This window comes from Lycium barbarum, chromosome 9 (genome assembly GCF_019175385.1).
Source record: "Lycium barbarum isolate Lr01 chromosome 9, ASM1917538v2, whole genome shotgun sequence".
NCBI lineage: Eukaryota > Viridiplantae > Streptophyta > Magnoliopsida > Solanales > Solanaceae > Lycium > Lycium barbarum.
The window spans coordinates 27,069,641-27,082,542 of NC_083345.1; the positions used below are offsets into that span (position 1 = coordinate 27,069,641).

The 12,902-nt window shown below is 34.7% G+C and overlaps 1 long non-coding RNA gene across 1 annotated transcript; it reads left to right on the forward strand.

Moving 5' to 3' along the window:
- Positions 1-6,182: 6,182 nt before the first annotated feature.
- Positions 6,183-10,851, forward strand: LOC132611200 (uncharacterized). The gene is made up of 3 exons (XR_009571502.1): positions 6,183-8,997; positions 9,663-9,719; positions 10,480-10,851. It is a non-coding gene; the product is annotated as an uncharacterized LOC132611200 (long non-coding RNA).
- Positions 10,852-12,902: the final 2,051 nt, after the last annotated feature.

Here is a 12,902-nt window from a genome sequence, read left to right on the forward strand (position 1 = left end):
TGTTTAAATTAGTTATAATTAGTTAATAAAAAGTAATTAGATTTAATCATCTATTTATTGAGATGTAATGTATGGTATAGATACACTTATGTAATCAATCTATTCAATTATTAATCCTCAGTTCAACTAATTATAATTACATTTACAATAATTATTAAGCAATTCAATTTAACAGTAGATCATAAAGGTATTGTTCAGATAGATTAGGTCCGAGTAAAGTAGCAATTCTCTAAACACTTGATCAATATAAAACTTGAGTGGGAGATTGTAAATTTAAATTCGTTATAATTAGTTAATCAAAAGTAATTAGATATAATCACCTATTTATTTAAATTATATTTGGAACTTACAAGTAAGCCCGGTAAAATTGAATCCAACGATTAACACCTCTAATTATGCTAGATTGATAAATGTATTATTCCGATGAAACAGTTGTGTGGCTTTATCATAAAGTATGTCTCTCTAATTTAATTTATGCACTTATTTTATGAATTTGTCTTCATTTAGATATTGATTTGATGAATTTTTTTATTTTACGATGCCATTTGAAAACTTGCTTATACAATCAATTATACGTAACAGAAGAGATATCTCAAAAAGCATTATAACTATTCATCTAACTATAAAAACTTTGCTACAATTAATTATTGTGATTATATTAGTACTATTTTTATGGTAACTTTAAGGGTAAGAAAACAATTATTTAAGGTGGCTAAAAGATGAGTACTACTACAGCAAATTTCAGCTCGTGGTAAAAATACAATTATTAGATACGGAATTTTATCACAATAATAAATCTCTGGCTATATCTGTTACATCCCGTGTTCTCATGCGTTGGAAAGTGTGCGAGTTGAATGATATTAGTAACGGACACGAGGTTATCCCCCAAGCTTATAGGTGGTTAAAGTGATGGTACACATGTATCGTAAGGATTTGAAGTTAAACCAATCGAAGAAAATAAGTTTTGTCGAGGTTCGAAATTTATTTGATGAAATACGGTCCAAGCTATAATATCTAGTAATTTTGGACTAAGAAATTGAACCGTCCAACATGAGCAAATTTACCTGAGCTTGGAGAATTTGGTCATATTCAAGCATGCAAATTAAGAGCTCGGTGTATAAAAGGACGAAGTCCCGAAATGATTTTAGGACTTAAAAAGTATGACGACGATGATTGAAAATAATATTTTGTGTAGCAAATGAGGCTAGTACTATACCACATGAGTATAATAATGAGTATATAAGTACTATTTAAGTGAATGAGATCAAGAAATTAATTGTGTGTGTAAGGATAAATTTTGGCGTGTAAGGAACAAGATAATTAATGGAGAAATATTTGGAATATATTCCACGTGCAATCATCCACGTGCCATGATGTAAAATAAAGCACCAAATGACCATGCATTAAGATGCACAGGTGGCATCTTTAAAATGATAGCATTTATGATGGGTGAATTATATATGCATTGACCCCATGGTTTTTAATAAAGGAAATGGCAGCAAAATTCCTACGGATATGAGGCAATATGGCCACCTTTCTTTGAAAGTAAAAACATCATTATATTAGCAAGCATTTCACGTTAGCCTATCCTTTTACACACTTGATGAACATCATTATATTAGCAAGCAGCAAGCATTTCACGTTTTGGAAAGATTAGCAACGTTAACGCTGTTGTGTTTTATTTATTTCAAGGAAGAATAATGTAATCTTTCTCAAGAACAACGTACGGATTTTGCTTTATATTTAGATCCCGTTGTTCCGTTCTGTCGTGTTGTCGAATTCGGGCTTTCTTCAAAGCGAAGTAAGGTGGAAAAAGAATAGTTCTTCGCATATAAGGTAAGAATTATCCTCTCCTCGATATATTTAAATTCGTCCAGGTCATAGTTAAATTGAGAGACGGGAACTACGAAATTAATTGCGGGAAATCGGATAAATCGTTATTGTTATCGTGTGGACTGTTTGGTGGTTGCTATAAATTGTTTGGTGTGCTGGAATATCGTGGGATTGGCTGTAGTTGCTGTTGTTGTGTTTGCTGTTATACAATGTATATACGAAAATAAAGAAGTATATACAAGTGTCGATATAGGAATTGATGGAATAAACGCGAACTTACAAATAGAATTGTCAATTGATATAGTTGGAGTTGTGGGCTGTTTTTCTTGTTGTAAATATATGATATAAAACCGAGATTTGTGATAAATGATGTCCTTATCATATTGAGAATATTTTTAAGGTTAAGAAGAAAACATACGAAAAGGTGCCATGGAGTATACGGATTGTAATTCGAGCTTGTCGCTCGTTATAGAGTATTATGAAATTGTTATGGACATGCATGTTGTGTTTTTGGGATTTATTTGTTGTTGGGCTGATATACCAAATTGGGAGATGCTAATGGTATAGAGGAGATGCTGCTCGTTTCGTTTTAGAATTAAGTCATCAATTAATATATGTATATGATATGCGAAAGCCTTCTTAAGTCACGTGCGTATTCTTACGATTATAGGTTTATCATATTAATTGTGGAAGTTCTTGGCTGGACTGAGCTCTTGAACGACGTAAGGTATGTAAAGTTAACCCTTCTTTCTTTTTGGCATGATCTTTATGAAACGAACAGACGATGTGTATATGGTTCCAAAGAAATTCCTATTCTTAGAGCCACTAGGATGGCTAATGTTCTTGATTCCCAGAACTCACTTTATCATGTTTTAATACGTACATATGGTTCCAGAGTTCTATTTTGATATAATTCACAGTGACATTCGAAAGGTATTTGGTATGACTATTGTCTTGATTTGCAAATGATGGTTCATTTTGATTATTCCATTGAGTCTCAGATATGATTTAAATTGCATATAGTTGTTCACTACTCTGCTCGTGCGTGCCTCAATATGTCTTTCACTGAGTCCCGGGCCAGGACACGTTTTCGTGCACAGTTTCACTGCATTGTTCACCGAGTCCCTCACTAGAAGGCCGGGACACGTTATATATATACATATGATGGTGTGATGATGTGATGGTGTGATGATGTGATTATGGCGCCAAGGATGGTATGTGGCGACCTTATTCACCGAGTCCCTCACTAGAGGGCCGGGACACGTTATATATATGATATATGATATTGATATGCATGATTTTCATTTCATAAGGCAAGTGTATTGATGTTTTAAAAGTCATACTTGTTTCTGGTAATCTCTATTTCAGTTATGATCCTTTTTACTGTATTTCATGCTTTATATGCTCAGTACATATTCCGTACTGACCCCCTTTCTTCGGGGGGCTGCGTTTCATGCCCGCAGGTACAGATAGTCGGTTTGGTGACCCTTCAGCATAGGACTTCTACTCAGCTGTCTTGGAGAGCTCCGTTGTTTCGGAGTCTAGACATTTGGTACAGATCTTATGATATATATATGTATATGTTTAACTAGGGGTACGGTGGGGCCCTGTCCCGTCATATTTCGCTATCGATACTCTTAGAGGTCTGTAGACATATGTGTGGGTTGTGTATAAGTTCTGTTCAGCTGTGTCTAAACAATGTGCGATGGATATGTTCGTCTGTGATGGCAGCCTTGTCGGCTTGCATATGATATGATATTGATGTATAGTGGCAGCCTTGTCGGCTTGCGTATCATTTTATGATTTGATTAGTTGTGACTCCTCAGGAGACAGTTTATCTGGATATATATATATATATATATATATATGATGACGTTATGGACCTTCGGAGTTCTTCGTAAGTTTCCATGTTATTCGTAGTTTCAGTTTGACTACATCTAACAGGTACGTATATGGGTGTCCAGGTCGGACACTGGTCATGGCCCATGGGGTTGGGTCGTGACAAAAGTGGTATCAGAGCTGTTCGTCCTCGGAGTGTTTACAGACCATGTCTAGTAGAGTCTTGTTTATCGGTGTGTTGTGCACCACATCTATAAACAGGAAGCTACAGGACATTTAGGATGTTACCTTTCTTTCATATCTAAGATCGTGCGATAGAGCCCAGCCATAGGAAATGAAATTCCTTATACTAACCTTTGATTTCAGCTGAAGAACGACATCGACAGAAGAAAGCGACCGATGATATTGGCAGTTACAAGGTACACAGGTGAGTTACGGTGCGAAATAGGCATGTTGGGTAAGGTAAGAATATTGAAACATGATTGAAACGTTAAGGTTCGTGGATGAAAGAGGAGGTGGATAAGAAAGTATAACAGAATAGATCGTCAAAGGATCAGGTACGTCTCGAGGTGCGATATGTGAGGTAAGTCCCAACACCTTTATACTTTTTCTGTAAATTGGGAGCCCTGTGTGGCTATGATACGATATGATATATGCGTATAAATGTTGGCCCTGTGAGGCATTGTTGGTATTTCCTGCGTGCAGGTTTTGGGATAGTAAGAAATACAGAGGAAACTCTGCCAAAATTTTCATAGAAATAAAAAGGGAATGAGATATAAGTTCGTAATATGTCTTGAAAGGTTGTGTCAATAGTAATGATAGGATTTGACCAAGTTGCAAGTCTGACTTTGAGAAATAAAGTTAACTGTTGAATTGATAGTAATTGTAATTATGAGGTCGATATCGATATGGTAAAAAGAAATGCTAGGATAATTTGGTAGGGCTTGTGATACTAAGAGACGATTTAGAAAAGGGTGACAAATCTTAATAGAGCGTTATATTGAGGTACCGATTGAATTTATAAGCAGGGATAAATTATGACGTGTTTATAGTTAAAAGGAGTAATGGTATGATTGAGACAAGAGTACGGAGGAGGAAGAATTGCGACAAATATAAATGTATTGATAAGACAGCTTGTGAGGTATTAAGGATACGATTCATCAGAAAGGGTGAAGGGTTAAGTACGCCTAGTCCACGGAGTGTAATTAAAACATAGTAAGAATCGTGAATAAGATTAAGGAGTGTTACATTATAGGGTGGATTACGAACAAGATGTAATGTGAATACCATAAGGATTGCTATGGAAATGAGTAAAGCCTAGCAAGGAAGTAACTAAAGAATACGATATGATTAGAGTGAAACGGAAAAGCAAATGTAGAACGAATAACAAAGACTTATAAAGTTCTATAGGAAAAGTTCAGAATAAAAGTCAAATGGTAACGAAGGTGAAGAAGTTAATCGAAGGAGGAAGATAAGAAGAAAGCGAGTTGGATTACAGTGTAGCGATGCGTTATGACGTGTACAGCTAAGAAAACGAGGAATATAAACGACAAAATTGTGAAAGCCAAACAAAAGGAAGATGAGCAACAAGACAGAATGAATGCCAGAAATGACTGGTATGATAAGAACAAATAGGGACGAACAGAATATGTTCTGAAAACGAGAAAGGGGTTATGTAGAAGTGGTGTTTTCCAAAGGATGCAGGAGTAGCATGAGATTCCTCGTGCACAGAATAAAAGATGGACATAGACTGGAGAAATGAAAGGAATACTAAAGGAAGCACCCAAGACAGACGTAACTAATTTAGTATGAGTATAGGACAAAAGGGAAATATATAGCTATGAACTTAAGATGTAGTACGACGAGAAGGTGATAAGACAAGACCATTATTAAGACGAATTTGATATGATTTTGAGTAAGTTAGAAGTTAGCGTTGGGTATACAATGAGGATGAAAGAGCATGAGACATAAACGAGTACTACGTGTATGTGACCTCACCTCGAAAATGGTGAAATCCTTAAAGGACAAGGATCGCGGAATTGCGAAACAACTGATGTATTGTGAATTTACTAGAAGAAACAGATGATGTTCGTTGGGATAAAGATGGTGTTATAGGAAAACTTGGGACACTTATCATCAGAATATAAGTGCTACCGAATGGAGAATTTGAAACGATCATAAGCACTAGCTAATTACTGATTGGAACGAATGGAATATGGCTTTGGATAAATTGCTACATTAATTATATTACTCGAGTACCAACCATCGGCCGAGATTTTGTACTATATATCGAGAGTTCTCATCGCCCCGTGATTGTGTTGGAGTTTCATAATCTAAGTCATAGATGATATAAAGGAAGATAGGGATATGGTGCAGTATACCAAATGTGTTGGAAAAGAATCATATGAATCTGAAAATTTAAAATGGGGACATAGAGTAGAATATAAATAGATAATGATGTGGGTACACCCTAAAGGGGGGGGGGGGGGGGAAGCGGATGAGAGAAATGCAAGTGTAAGATGAAATCAACCGACACTGCAACACGTTTAATGTGAATACTTAAACTTTAAGTGAGATCCCTTGCTGAAACAAGTTAGTGAGATCTGAAAGCCAGCAATAAACGGATAAAAGCCGAGATGGTATTTGAGAAAGTGCTGAGAATTATTGGTAAAGATCTTGGATAATATGACATCAGAAGGTGGATGCTTATAAAAAGGAAGAATATGACAAGAGAGTGATAACGAGTAACTTAAAAGATATTATAAAGAGTAGCAAGACTATACTGGATTAGAGGTTAAGATGTTGGCAACGGAGTTATTGGCTACTGACATTGTGACTTATAAGTCGGAAAGAAGAAGGGATAGGGAATCTCCTATGGTAGAATGTGAGAAAATTGAATGGTAAGTAAAGGAAGGGAAGGAGTATGACAAAAGAGGCAGCAAGTGAGTTTTAGTACAATAAGATGTATAAAGCAGAATAAGCCAGGAGAAGGAAAGACTATGACTAAGATTCGATGCACTTTATACAAGTTGCACAAGAATAGTTATGCAACCTACGAATGTTCGTATGCTAATAATGAGACCAAGTGAGTACTTGATAAGAAGAGTAAGGATTCAGTAATAACAATACGGTTGTGATATTTTGGGTACATTAATGAAAGGGGTAAGATGGTTTGAGCCAATTACCGAGATAGAATTAGTAGTGAGGGCAAATAGGACATGGCCATAGTTGAGCCCCGATACCGATTGAAAGATACAAAAGGAGAATGCAAAGTAAAGCATAAAGACTAGTGAAGCGACGCTAAGGTATTTGAGTACCTTCGCATATTCTTGTAAAGATTGCAACATAATGTGTGACAGAAAAACTAAGAGCAAAATCTGAGTAAAGAGGCAATAGAAGAGTTTGAATTAAAAATAAGGAAACGACACGAGATAATGTGCCCAAAGTGTTACAAGTTGAGTTAAGGGAAATTGTGAAATGGTTTAAGCGAGACGATTAGAACGAGCTGGTTACTAGAAGACAGTGAATTTATATGTCAAAAAAAAATCAGAATTATACCAGTTAATGATAGAAGAGCACAGAGCAGCTATGTAAGGTTATTATATGAGGAAACTCCAGCGCTACTTGATAGCCAACTCTAAAGATTGAGATTAAGAGCTAAAAAGTAGAGTGACAGTTAAAGTCTTTTAAAGAATTCGAGAAGTGATACATGAGGCTGAAGATTCAAGAATATAGACTGGAATAGCAGAGCAATGTAAGATTATTGAAGTAAAATAATGTTACACCTTGGAAAATTTCGTTTTATTCGTAGAGTCTGCGAAGGGTCTACAGGTTACCAGAGGCATGAAATACTCCAAAGATTGTAAAGTCTAATGAATTAACGAGGGATAGCGCGTTATAAAATCTTATGTAAAGATTGAGAGGTAAGATGAAGTGAACGATACATCTCAAGGAAGAAACTTATAGAAGAAGAAAGAGTCAAGTTATGATTATGTGCACCAGAGAGAGAGAGTAAGATTTCAGCAGAAGAGCTCGCAATACAACTGTCAACCAACTGCGAAATAAAGAGGAGAGTAAAGACAACGACATGGAATTATTACCTCGAGGGTCAAGAGCAAGAGGAAATACTACGGGAACGGTTACTTAGAGATCTAGAATGCGTTATAATAAATTGAAGGGAATCGACCAACGAAAGAGGCATGTGAAGGGCATAATTCAATAAAAGAACACTTGAGGAAGTATTGGAAGTGCAGGACTAGTTTAACATTCGAGGACGAATGTTCTAGAGGGGGGGAAGGATGTTACATCCCGTGTTCTCATGCGTTGGAAAGTGTGCGAGTTGAATGATATTAGTAACGGACACGAGGTTATCCCCCAAGCTTATAGGTGGTTAAAGTGATGGTACACATGTATCGTAAGGATTTGAAGTTAAACCAATCGAAGAAAATAAGTTTTGTCGAGGTTCGAAATTTATTTGATGAAATACGGTCCAAGCTATAATATCTAGTAATTTTGGACTAAGAAATTGAACCGTCCAACATGAGCAAATTTACCTGAGCTTGGAGAATTTGGTCATATTCAAGCATGCAAATTAAGAGCTCGGTGTATAAAAGGATGAAGTCCCGAAATGATTTTAGGACTTAAAAAGTATGACGACGATGATTGAAAATAATATTTTGTGTAGCAAATGAGGCTAGTACTATACCACATGAGTATAATAATGAGTATATAAGTACTATTTAAGTGAATGAGATCAAGAAATTAATTGTGTGTGTAAGGATAAATTTTGGCGTGTAGAGAATAAGATAATTAATGGAGAAATATTTGGAATATATTCCACGTGCAATCATCCACGTGCCATGATGTAAAATAAAGCACCAAATGACCATGCATTAAGATGCACAGGTGGCATCTTTAAAATGATAGCATTTATGATGGGTGAATTATATATGCATTGACCCCATGGTTTTTAATAAAGGAAATGGCAGCAAAATTCCTACGGATATGAGGCAATATGGCCACCTTTCATTGAAAGTAAAAACATCATTATATTAGCAAGCATTTCACGTTAGCCTATCCTTTTACACACTTGATGAACATCATTATATTAGCAAGCAGCAAGCATTTCACGTTTTGGAAAGATTAGCAACGTTAACGCTGTTGTGTTTTATTTATTTCAAGGAAGAATAATGTAATCTTTCTCAAGAACAACGTACGGATTTTGCTTTATATTTAGATCCCGTTGTTCCGTTCTGTCGTGTTGTCGAATTCGGGCTTTCTTCAAAGCGAAGTAAGGTGGAAAAAGAATAGTTCTTCGCATATAAGGTAAGAATTATCCTCTCCTCAATATATTTAAATTCGTCCAGGTCATAGTTAAATTGAGAGACGGGAACTACGAAATTAATTGCGGGAAATCGGATAAATCGTTATTGTTATCGTGTGGACTGTTTGGTGGTTGCTATAAATTGTTTGGTGTGCTGGAATACCGTGGGATTGGCTGTAGTTGTTGTTGTTGTGTTTGCTGTTATACAATGTATATACGAAAATAAAGAAGTATATACAAGTGTCGATATAGGAATTGATGGAATAAACGCGAACTTACAAATAGAATTGTCAATTGATATAGTTGGAGTTGTGGGCTGTTTTTCTTGTTGTAAATATATGATATAAAACCGAGATTTGTGATAAATGATGTCCTTATCATATTGAGAATATTTTTAAGGTTAAGAAGAAAATATACGAAAAGGTGCCATGGAGTATACGGATTGTAATTCGAGCTTGTCGCTCGTTATAGAGTATTATGAAATTGTTATGGACATGCATGTTGTGTTTTTGGGATTTATTCGTTGTTGGGCTGATATACCAAATTGGGAGATGCTAATGGTATAGAGGAGATGCTGCCCGTTTCGTTTTAGAATTAAGTCATCAATTAATATATATATGATATGCGAAAGCCTTCTTAAGTCACGTGCGTATTTTTACGATTATAGGTTTATCATATTAATTGTGGAAGTTCTTGGCTAGACTGAGCTCTTGAACGACGTAAGGTATGTAAAGTTAACCCTTCTTTCTTTTTGGCATGATCTTTATGAAACGAACAGACGATGTGTATATGGTTCCAAAGAAATTCCTATTCTTAGAGCCACTAGGATGGCTAATGTTCTTGATTCCCAGAACTCACTTTATCATGTTTTAATATGTACATATGGTTCCAGAGTTCTATTTTGATATAATTCACAGTGACATTCGAAAGGTATTTGGTATGACTATTGTCTTGATTTGCAAATGATGGTTCATTTTGATTATTCCATTGAGTCTCAGATATGATTTAAATTGCATATAGTTGCTCACTACTCTGCTCGTGCGTGCCTCAATATGTCTTTCACTGAGTCCCGGGCCAGGACACGTTTTCGTGCACAGTTTCACTGCATTGTTCACCGAGTCCCTCACTAGAGGGCCGGGACACGTTATATATATACATATGATGATGTGATGATATGATGGTGTGATGATGTGATGATGTGATGGTGTGATGATGTGATTATGGCGCCAAGGATGGTATGTAGCGACCTTATTCACCGAGTCCCTCACTAGAGTGCCGGAACACGTTATATATATGATATATGATATTGATATGCATGATTTTCATTTCATAAGGCAAGTGTATTGATGTTTTAAAAGTCATACTTGTTTCTGGTAATCTCTATTTCAGTTATGATCCTTTTTACTGTATTTCATGCTTTATATGCTCAGTACATATTACGTACTGACCCCCTTTCTTCGGGGGGCTGTGTTTCATGCCCGCAGGTACAGATAGTCGGTTTGGTGACCCTTCAGCATAGGACTTCTACTCAGCTGTTTTGGAGAGCTCCGTTGTTCCGGAGTCTAGACTTTTGGTACAGATCTTATGATATATATGTATATGTTTAACCAGGGGTACGGTGGGGCCTTGTCCCGTCATATTTCGCTATCGATACTCTTAGAGGTCTGTAGACATATGTGTGGGTTGTGTATAAGTTCTGTTCAGCTGTGTCTAAACGATGTGCGATGGATATGTTCGTCTGTGATGGCAGCCTTGTCGGCTTGCATATGATATGATATTGATGTATAGTGGCAGCCTTGTCGGCTTGCGTATCATTTTATGATTTGATTAGTTGTGACTCCTCAGGAGACAGTTTATCTGGATATATATATATATATATATATATATATATATATATATATATATATATATATATATATATATATGATGACGTTATGGACCTTCAGAGTTCTTCGTAAGTTTCCATATTATTCGTAGTTTCAGTTTGACTACATCTAACAGGTACGTATATGGGTGTCCAGGTCGGACACTGGTCATGGCCCATGGGGTTGGGTCGTGACAATATCATTTTGGCATGACAAATATTTATAGTTATCGAGCTAATTATTTCCACGTCTTCTTAGTACAAAGCAAAAATATTTATTTAGCTATAATATTTTATTTTAAATAACTTCTTATAGCTAAAATGTTACTGTTGTTACAACAAGTTTCAACTCGTGGCAAAAATTAATAATTAGCTACAAATGATTATAGCCAAAAAATCTATGGCTATTTAAATTAACATTTGCAATATTTTATTAATAACTTGAAGCAAAAATATTTATTTAGGTACAACATTTTGTTTCAAATAATTTATTGTGGCTAAAGGCTTACTATTACTACAGTTAGTTTCAACTCGTGGCAAAAATTAATAATTAGCTACGAAATTTTACTTTAGGAAAAAGTTTGTGGCTATATCAGTTAACTATTGCCACGATTTTTAATAACTTGAAGAAAAAATATTTATTTAGCTATAATATTTTGTTTCCAATAATTTATTGTGGCTAAAAGGTTACTATTGCTACAACAACTTTTATGGCGTGGCAAAACTTATGATTAGCTACAGAAATTTATTGTAGCAAACAATTTGTGGCTATATCATTTAACTATTGCCACAATTTTTTATAACTTGAAGCAATATATTTATTTAGGTACAATATTTTATTTCAAATCATTTTTGTGGCTAAAAGGCTGTTATTGCTAAGATAACTTTTATGTCGTGGCAAAAACTTATGATCAGCTACAAATTTTTATTGTAGCAATAAAGTTGTATCTATTTAAGTATTTATTTCCACGATTATTAGCAATTATAGCAAAAATATGGAATTAGCTTTGTCAATTTAATTTTTGTGGCTAGGAAATTTTACGATTTTGTAAATAGCCATAAAATTTGAATTTTTGTGGCTATTGTCACACCCCATTTTAACCCGGATTGGATTTAGGGAGGTATGACGTATTGGTGATTCCTATTTATTTGTTTTGATTTTAAGGAGTCGCCACCTAATTAATTTAACGGTGAATTAGGACACCTAGAGGTTAACTAAGGCAAAGTTAAAACTAAACCTCAATTAATAGTCTGCTTAACCAATGTGATTCTAGGTAAGGGCTCTATATTATCCTAAAGGGAAGGGGTTAGGCATCCTTTAGAATCCGTTAACTTACGGTTATCCGACCAAACTTAGGTTAATTAATTAAATTAAATACAGTGCTTAAATTTTAGAAAATGACTTAAAAATATTGCTGAAGTTTTTAAAAATAAAATAATGTTAATTAAAATAAGATTTACAGAAAATATAATAACTTGTATAAAAGAAAACTTTAAATGTCATGTTGAAATAAGACTTATAAAGGTTGTTAAGGCTTCCAATAAAAGTATGATAGTGCTATTTAAAATATAATAACTTTTTAAGAGAAGATTTAGTAGATGTGAACTTTAAATAGAAATTATATTATGTAAAAAAGAAGCCTAGACTTGTTTTTAATATGATGAAAAGAGGCATGAGTTTTCTCTTTTATATTGACTCTATTTAACTATATTTAGCTAAATATATTTATAATCTAATCAATCCAGAATATTTATAGAATGTAGTTGGATTAATATTTACATATTAGTGGCACGTTGAATATTTAATCATGATTCCTTAGCTCAAAATATATAGTCATGCTCTTTTGAAAATCAATTATTCTAATGAAGACAAATACTAAAAAATTTTAATATAAAAATTGAAAGAGAGTGAAACGTATGGTACTAATTATCAGTTCAACTACCCATTACTAAACTAAACCCCACTAGTTTGCTAAGGTTCATCTAATTTAAGAAAATAAAGCAAGATAAAGGGTTAGTTGCATAATACAAGTTAAATGCACA